Genomic DNA, 10,105 nt, shown 5'->3' on the forward strand with positions numbered 1-10,105 from the left:
TAAAGAAACATCCTGCACCAGTACAGAAAACTGCCGTATAAACGCGTAGCGTTATTTCGTCCGCTACTACAAAAACGGGAAGCATTGCACGAGGCACCGCTATAACACCTCAGGAAACTCAACAGTGGCCATAGCAATAATCTCTAAAAGGATGACGCGTGAGTTCGTCCAGGCACGATCGCTCATGTGGTTCTGCGCGCTCGTGCATTTTGTGAAATCACTCCTCCACGGGGCCAAACCCAACCAAGAATCTTGTGGTGTTCCTGACCTTGAGGGTGCTGAAATAAAATATATATTGCCGCGACTGGGTTTCGAACCCACGGCGCCGCCAAAGATCAGCTGCACTGGCCACTGCACGAGAGCACTATTCGATTGCCGCACCCGATCACGCTTCGCATTAAACTGCAACACACTCTCACGCTGTGCATTGCACACTGTCTTCATCAACTTCCATCTAAGGCGTGAGCAGCGGATCAGGTCAGCTTAACTTCGATCAGAGCTTAACCTGAGTCTAATATCGTCGCCAGACGTGCCAACGACCCAGCAAAGCAAAACCATTAGCCAATTGACCAGGCGAAACATATTATTTCGCTCGTCTACTTGGTTTAAGCACATTAAACCCTACGTTTTTCAGCAGCTCCGTATTCCTGCTCTTAAAAGCAGTTTCATTAAGGAACCAAAAAGCGCTCGCGGGCGAGACCCCGTGAATTTTAAGGCGAAAGCCTTTAATGCCTCATGCTGTCGTTAGCAATCCGTGTCCGCAGCCGTGTCTGCGTCCGTGTCGGCAGCCGTGTCTGCGTCCTTGTCGGCAGCCGTGTCGACAGCCGTGTCGGCAGCCGCCGTGTCGACAGATGTGTCCGCGTTTTGACGGGTGTCCACCGAGATATGTGAGACAGTTACTGCGTAATTTCCTTTCCTCAAATACAATTTTCAGTGTCTTCATTACGGCCCCTCTTTCTTCTTTCACTGCCACTTCCTCCCTTCCTGTACGGTGCGGTTAAGGTGTCCACCGAGATGACTGAGAATTACAGCGCCATTTCCTTTCCTCAAAAAGCGTTGCGTTCAAAGAGCAAGGCATCGCGCCGAACGGATGCTGGCGTTCCGTGGACTCCCTGGCAGCGCTGCAACACGCTGTCGCGTTCCACTCCTAAAGGCGAAGCTTAAGCGCCATTAATTAGCAGTCCATTAGTATTGAGTGATTAATCAGTAATTAGTCATTAATTAGTAATTTCTCATTACTTCGTCATCAATTATGTGTGACGTCATCCAGTGGAGACGAAGCCAGTGTCATATGGGCAAAGTGGTGCGGAAAACGCTTTCGCCTCTACGCACTTTAGACAGTCAAAGTGCCCCCTGAATTTTTTGCTCACTACTGCACCCCGTATATGGCCCCCTCCTGTACAAGCGCTAATAATTTCTGGAGGCGCAGGAACGGTCAGAAAACACCATCCGCAGTCAATCTGGCAGCGTCGTAATTGCGAAAAGCCTCCAGAGCGTTCCGCTGGGTATAAGTAATACCGAGGCCTGACTCCGCTCCGATTCTTGGGCTGGTGCAGGCGACCACAAGGCTGACACCCGCCACAGGGTGCTACTAACAACTGATTTTTTTATTTAAATACGCACTATATATAAGCAGGCAGTTAGAATCATACCAGTTGCAGGAACGCCACATATGGCGGAAGAGTCACTAGAGGGTTAAGAGCTTATGAACAAACGTTTTCTGTCGCCCTAACCTATTACCCTGAAAGATGTATCCATGTAGCTAGTTTCGCATGATTACCGACGATACAGCTTTTTTTCCGCTAATAGTTTGTTTTTATAGGTTGATGTGGTTTAACGTCCCAAACCGACTCAGGCTACGAGTTTGGACCACATGGGGATTTTAACCTGCACTGACATCTCATTTGAACACGTGCCTTCGGCATTTCGCCTCCATCGAAAAGCGACCACCGCGACCGAGATTGAACCCGCGTCCTTGTAGTCAGCAGCCGGCCGCCATAACCGCTTGGCCACCGCAGCGGCTGTTTTCGCTAATGATTGTAGACACAGACAGGCAACGCACGATATGTTTAAATGCTTTTCGAAATGAATAAAGATTTGCGGTACGCAATAAAGTACAGGTGAGGAGTACAGCTAGTCAAAGCAGAAATGTGATATTAAAATCAGGGAAGAGAAATTAAGCGGAGAATAAGAACAGAGTTGAGTGCATCTGTTTCTGGGTGTCCACTTACGAGCAGCAATTTACGTCACCTCTTACAAGGAAACCACATGTGTAATATATTGTCACGTTGTAGTGACGGCAGTCCAGCGGTCACGAAAACACCAACAAGACTTGGAAACGAATCTCTTTATTTGGGCTGACTTCCGCCCGCAAAAGAACTGATTCACTCGGCGGCGGCGTAAGCAACAAACGTACGTGCTCGTCAGTCGTCGAACTACGAATGCCCGCTGCTCGCGGCATCGTTCAATTTAAAGCCGGCTAGCAAACTTCGAGATAACAGGTTGAGATCATCTAGACTAATCTGGAAACACGTAGATGCAGCTGTTCATAGCTGTGAACAATCGAGATTAGACCGGTCGCTTCTCGCGTCACGAACAAAAATGATAACACCCCTTTTCTGCGGCCTTGCGCGAACGAACGGACGCTACAATCATACGTGGCATTACCCCCCTCCCAAAGAAGCATCGTCTCGATGCTTTAAAATGAAAATAAACACGGAGAATGCAAACTTCGAGTCCTTTAGCGTTCATAATATGGCTTCAGGCGTACGACATGTACGACTTCCGGACGTGTGCGGCGTCGTTGAGATGCTGTCGTGCCGTCGGGGATGACTTCATAGTCGAGGTCACTGATGCGACGGAGAACCCTGTACGGGCCAAAGTAGTGTCGCAGCAACTTTTCACTCAATCCACGGCGGCGAACTGGCGTACATATCCAAACACGATCACCTGGCTTGTAATGCGTGTCTCGTCGGCGCAGATTGTAGCGTCGGGCGTCGGTGTGCTGCTGGTCCTGAATGCGGGGAGGGCGCCACCAGCGCCACCGTGATCGGCTGTGCGCACACCGAGCTCCAGCAAAATCACGTCTACGTCCAGGTTCCTGACCTCGGATCGCCACCAACCGTTCTACAGGAGCGCTACTTCATCGCCTGTACGCCTGGTAACCAAAATTCCAAGCGTTCTGCGCCGTTTTTTGGCACATCAGCATCTGGCTGGCCGCCCACGCCGGGCGCGCTAAGCCAAGCCTACATCTGCACCGCCGGGGCAACGCCCCCCGCGCTCGCCAGCATGCTCGCAGCCGGAACGGCGGGGAGCTCGCCTAGCCAGTCAGCAGCCCAGGCGCTGAATCACAAGCACTGTGCTCCCGCGGCGCCCCGGCAAGCCACCGCAGCCACGATCGTCATGAAATTTGCGAACCACCTCAACCTCGGCAACACTTTATTCCCTGTGCTCTGTCGGTCCGTCATGGATTCCGCCCGCCTAACCAAGACTGAACGTGACAATACCTACATCAAACTCCGCACCTCGCAAAACATCCTGGCCATCGATACCCACCGCCCAGCCGCTGCGGACAAGCTGCTCCAACTCAAGCAAGTTTCACTGAACAACATACAGTACGAAGTCACCTCGTACGTAGCTAACGACCCCCTTAACGCCCGTGGTGTTATACTCGGCATCACCATGGACTTTACCGAAGACGACTTTGCCGCTAACCTTCGTGTTGACGGCCCCCGACTCCTAAGCGCCCGCCGTCTCGGACGTACCAACACACTTCTGCTCACCGTCGAAGGGCCCCGTCTACCACGCTATGCCGTCTTCTACAGCGGAGTGTACCGCGTCTACCCGCAAAAGCCGCACAGCAAACAATGCACGCATTGTCACGCCATAGGACACCGTGCCGACGTCTGTCCTAACAAGCCTAGCCTTGTTCGGTGCTCGATTTGCAGCCAACCGTTTCCTCCTGACCAAGACCCAACGACTACCCCACACGAATGTGAACCACACTGCTGGAACTGCAAGGGCGACCACACACCGTCTCATCCTGAATGCCCCGCAAGGAAAGACGCCGACGCTGCAGTCCTAAAGTGGCACCGCGCCCAACGACGCCATCGCGCCCGCGCCGCCCCTCCACCCCCTAAAGCCGACGCGACCATCTGGCCGCCCCTGCCTACCTCGAACCGCTACGAGGCCCTTCAGCTCTCCTGCAGCAGCAGCAGCAACAGCCCGGGGCACGAGACCGCGCAAAGAAGTCAATCTCGAACCAAGCCCTCTGCCAAGCGGCCACCGTCCACCACTTCTGGTGCGGCAACCAGCACCTCCACCTCCTCTACTAAACCGCAAGCTTCCGTGATGCAGTCACAGACTCCACCAAGTCACCAGGTGAGCGGTCCATCTCCCACATCCATTGCACCCCCTCCCCCGTCCTTCCAAAACCGGTTTTACTCACGCCCCTCCACACCTACTCCACTTTCACCCCTCCCTACCGACAACGCTATTGCTCTCATACAGCAATCCCTTGCTCCCGTCCTATTGGCCTTACAACAACTGACGGCTCGCGTCGAGCAACTAGAGCACCATCTCCTCTCCCTCGCGTCCTCTGCCCCACCCTCTCCCGACGCAGACTCCAATGCTCCCCCTCGAAAGCGCGCAAGCGCCCCTCTAGTGCCTAACCTCGACACAATGGAGGAAGACCGGCATGATGAGTGATATCATGCGACACACATCCCCACCCCAAAACCCTCTAATTATTTGGCAGTGGAACTGCCGCGGTTTTCGTCGCAAGAAAAATGCCCTCTTGCAACACATGCAGATTACTGGCGTTAACCCAGACGTCATCGCACTGCAGGAAACGCACGGTGCCTTTTCTCTGCCAGGTTAGGACCATTTTACTCAGCCAAGTATAGTCATGAAGAGAAAAGGACATCAAACGCCCCCTCCTCCGCCGACTTTGACGGTTACATACATACGGCGCACGATACCCACCATTCAGGAAGATACATCCCACCTCAACTCCGGGACGAAAGAGCATGTCCTGACACACTCCACCTATCAGGGTCACCGTATCACGATTTTAAACTGCTACTGGACTCCCTCCGACTCCAAAACCAGCATCCCACCTTTGCATACGGCCCTCCCTGCCTCTAATGTCCCTACTACTTTCGTCCTTCTTGGTGACTTCAACTGCCCACACCCTGCATGGGGATACGACCGTACTTCAGCCTCCGGACGAAAACTCGACCGCTTCGCCAGTATTAATCACCTCACCCTCCTCAATGACACGTTCATGCCTACACGTCTAGGATGTGGAGCACAATCCGACACAAACCCCGACCTCGCATGGATTCGCAGCGATCTCCGCGCTTCTTGGAGTAATACGGGTGACACGATGGGGAGTGATCACTGTATTCTTCAGATAACGCTCACGTCCCAGCGACCCTCCAGACCACCCGGAACACATCTACCTCCCACTATGCTCGTAGACTGGCCAAAGGCTCGGCCGGCCCTCGACTCCTTATCAGTCTCACTCGAGGACCCCGAAAAATGGTGTAGCGCCATTATGGAGACCGTCTCCCAACACACCAAACATATCCACCGATCTCCCGACTATCCATACATTGACACACACCTACTTGGGCTATGGAAACAACGTCGCCGGGCCATAAAAGCTTGGCGCAACTGTAGATCTAGCCACGCATTGAAAAGAAAAGTTGCTGAACTAACGCAAGCAGCCCAAGAATACGCTGACCAACTAGCCACGAACAACTGGCTTCAGCTCTGTGATGACATGGTCGAGAGACTCCACACTCCAAAAGTCTGGCACATTATGCGCACCCTACTTGGACAGGGTAAACCTCGTAACACACTTCAAAAGCTACAGTTGGCCCTCTCCGTCTCACAAGAAGAGCTGGTTGAGCAAATCCGAAATCAATTTTACCCATCCTCTACTTCTCCTGCCAGCTCCCCGTCATACCCTTACACCGAAGAAGAAGCAGACGAACAAGGAATGAATTCCGACTTTACATTCGCCGAACTTCAGGCTGCTCTACGCTCCCTTAAGCGAAACACAGCACCCGGCCCAGATAAAGTTACCTATGGTATACTCCGTAATCTCCCCGATTCAAAACTAGACGAACTTATTCAGATTATTAATACTGTTTGGCGCTCCGGGAAAATTCCCGCTGCATGGAAAGAGGCACATGTAATTATGATTCCGAAACCAGGAAAATCCTCTGCGCTCATCACTAACCTCCGACCTATATCCATGACTTCTTGCCTAGGGAAGCTGATGGAGAAGATGGCCCTTACCCGCCTCGAATGGCACCTGCATACCAATCGCTGTCTTGCTCCCATTATGGTCGGATTCCGCGCCCACGTATGCACACAAGACATTGGACGGCAAATCTATGAGGATTTGTACGCCTTCCCAAGCAGCGCACAGCTTCGAGTTTTGACCGGCGTGGATATCAAAAAGGCTTTTGATAATGTCGCCCACTCCGCAATTCTCACCAACCTGGCAGACACTCGCCCTGGGGTCCGCATGTTCAACTACATCAAAGACTTTCTTACAGACAGGACCCTCCGAATCATTGGCCCCGACGGCACACCTTCCGCCCCCTTTCCCCTCACCGCAGGTACACCACAGGGATCCATTCTTTCACCTATGCTTTTCAACTTGGCAATGAAAGAACTGCCCCGAAAACTCGCTGAAATTCCTGGCCTACGCCACGCTATATATGCGGATCATATCTCTCTCTGGTCTACCACAGGAAACGCCGGGGAACTAGAATCCACTTTGCAGCAAGGCCTCGACGTCGTTCAGGAGCATGCACGCCGCATAGGTATGAGTTGTTCCGCCGAAAAGTCGGAATACATCGTGGTTTCTAACGCTCCTCAAAAAACCGCTTCTTCCTACCGCGAACTCATTCAACTCTCTCTCGCGCAAACCCCTATTCCCCGACGGAGCCACATCAAGATCCTTGGCTTCACTTTTCAACAAGATGGCAAGTGCAACGTGTGGCTTAGCCAACTCCTGCAACAACTGAACCAAATTCGCCACATGCTGTCCCGCATATCTCGTCAAAAGCATGGACTCAGAGAACACGAACTCCGTCGAGTTATAGAAGCACTCGTTTATTCGAGGGTCATGTACGCCTACCCCTATCAACGCCTCACATCCTCTCAAGTAAGCAAACTGGAAGCCTCTCTGCGTCGCTTCACTCGATTAGCCATGGGAGTTCCCATCTACGCCGCAAATGCTCTGATCGCAGACGCCGCCATTTTCAACTCCCTCGAAGAACGCGCAGCAGCACACCACCGAGCCCAGATACACCGTCTCTCTACCTCCGAGCAAGGCAGAGACCTCCTCAGCCTTTTCGGACACACCATTTCCCAACTACCCCCGCTTCAACCATCTGCTCCCCCGTGGAAAAGCCTCCCGCGTCTTACTGTAAAACCCATTCCACGCCACATGTCTCCAACGATAAATCCCGGGCGGCGTGAAGCACTGGCGAACCATTTACCCGTACTGGGCCACGACACTTACTATACCGATGCCCATATCCTCGAGCACCAAGTAGTTACTGCAGTAGTCGGCCCTCGAAGCACCTCCACACATCTCCACACAGGAGTGCCCTCCTCAACCGACGCAGAAACTCTGGCCATAGCAGAGGCGATTACGCTTCACGACCACCTGTCCTCCACCATCACCATACGTGCAGACTCTCAGGCTGCCATACGCTCATTCGAATCTCAAAAACTCCCTCCCCATATCCTAGACACTTTGCTGCAATACCTAACAGCCCACCCTACGCTCCATGTCCGCCTTGAATGGATTCCTGGTCATCAAGGTATACCGGAGAATGAGCTTGCTCATGCTCTGGCTCGTGAAAAAATACCACCGGGCCCTCCGACTGCCTGGCCAGCCCATTATAATCCCAAGGCAGACCGCGCTACACACCGACAGGACCGCCGCGAACACCTTCGCAATTTGCGGCACATGCGACGAACCCTTCCGTCACCCTCCCATTTCCTTTGCCGTGCTGACGCCTCTCTAATTCGACAGGCACAGACTAACTCCCTTCCCTGCGAACTGTATTCCCACTATATCCTTCATAAACCTGGCAAACCCGCCTGTCTCGTGTGCGGAGAGCATCCCTCCAACATTCATACATATTGGTTATGCCCCCGCGCAACTAACTCTCCCACCATACCTTCCTCGCATACCTTGCCTCCCCCCTTTCACCTCACGTGGGCCCGATGGACCGCTCCACCAACCTCTCTGCAGCCCACCCTCTGGCCGCTCCTCGCCGCCCACATCCGACGCATCCAAGGGACACGTGGCCCTACTCTGCCACCGCCGATAAATAGCGCCCACCAAACGGGCAACTAAGAAGGCTCGGACTTGAGCTGAAAAATAAAAGTTATCTCTCTCTCTCTCCTGAATGCGAAGCCGCGCAAGTCTTCGGGCTTCCTCGGCGCGATGAAGGTAGGCGGCGACGTCGAAGTTGTCTTCGTCGGAAACGTGCGGGAGCATTGCGTCGAGTGTTGTCATGGGCTTCCTGCCGTATACCAGCTGGAATGGGGTAAACCTGGTTGCCTCCTGGACGGAAGTATTATAGGCGAAGATCACGTAGGGCAGAATGGAGTCCCACGTCTTGTGTTCGGCGACGATGTACATGGAGAGCATGTCTGCGATGGTCTTGTTCAGACGCTCTGTGAGTCCGTTGGTTTGTGGATGATAGGCAGGTGTCCTCCGATCGCTTGTCTGGCTGTAGCTTAAAATGGCTTGCGTCAGCTCCGCTGTAAATGCCGTTCCTCTGTCTGTGATTAGCTCTTCGGGGGCGCCGTGTCGCAAGAGAATTCGTTCGACAAAAAATTTTGCAACTTCTGTTGCGGTACCACTAGGCAACGCTTTTTCTTCGGCGTAGCGGGTCATGTAGTCGCTGGCCACGATGATCCACTTGTTACCTGATGATTAAGTCGGAAAGGGGCCGAGGAGGTCCATCCCCATTTGCTGAAAGGGCTTAGTTGGCGGTGGTATGGGGTTCAGGAGTCTGGCTGGTCTAGTCCGAGGCGTTTTGCGTCTCTGACACTCACTGCACGTTTTCACGTAATGGTTAACGTCGGTAGCTAGCCGCGGCCAATAGTACTTCTCCTGGATGCGGTGCAACGTGCGAACAATCCCGAGATGCGCTGCAGTCGGCTCGTCATGATATGCCAGCATAATTTCTTGCCGGAGATTTTTGGGCACGACAAGAAGATGCACTGTCCTGTTGGGCGCGAAGTTCTTCTTCAGGAGGACATTATTGTAAAAGACGAAGGACGACAGTTGGCGTTTGAACCCTCGGGGAGGCGATGCGGTATTGCCTTTCAGATAATCAACTAGGCTTTGCAACTCAGGATCCGAGCGCTGCTGTTGCGCGAAACTTTAACGGTCCTAAGAAAGTGTCGCTGTCTTCCTCTTCCGGTGCTGCCTCGACGGGGGCTCGCGACAAGCAGTCTGCGTCGGAATGCTTGCGGCCAGATTTGTAGACCACAGTTATGTCGAATTCTTGAAGGCGCAGGCTGCAACGGGCAAGGCGGCCGGAGGGATCTTTCAAATTGGCTAGCCAGCACAGAGCATGGTGATCGCTCACAACCTTGAATGGTCGTCCGTACAGGTAGGGGCGAAATTTTGAAGTGGCCCAAATAATGGCGAGACATTCTTTCTCGGTGGTCGAATAGTTGGCCTCGGCTTTCGACAGTGAACGGCTAGCGTACGCGATAACTTTCTCCTGTCTTCCATTTTTCTGAACGAGGACCGCTCCTAAGCCTACACTACTTGTGTCGGTATGGATTTCGGTTTCGGCGTTTTCGTCAAAGTGCCCGAGCACAGGAGGGGACTGTAAGCGGCGCTTCAGCTCTTTGAAAGCTTCCGCTTGCGGCGTTTCCCATTTAAAAGCCACGTCAGCCTTGGTAAGTTGGGTCGAAGGTTCAGCGATGCGCGAAAAGTTCTTCACGAATCGCCGGTAATAAGCGCACAATCCAAGGAATCTGCGTATAGCTTTCTTGTAATTAGGCTGTGGAAACTCTGCGATCGCAGCCGTCTTCTGAGGGTCTGGGCGAA

Source organism: Amblyomma mixtum, chromosome 3 (genome assembly GCF_055824585.1).
Source record: "Amblyomma mixtum isolate Tamu chromosome 3, ASM5582458v1, whole genome shotgun sequence".
Taxonomy (NCBI): domain Eukaryota; kingdom Metazoa; phylum Arthropoda; class Arachnida; order Ixodida; family Ixodidae; genus Amblyomma; species Amblyomma mixtum.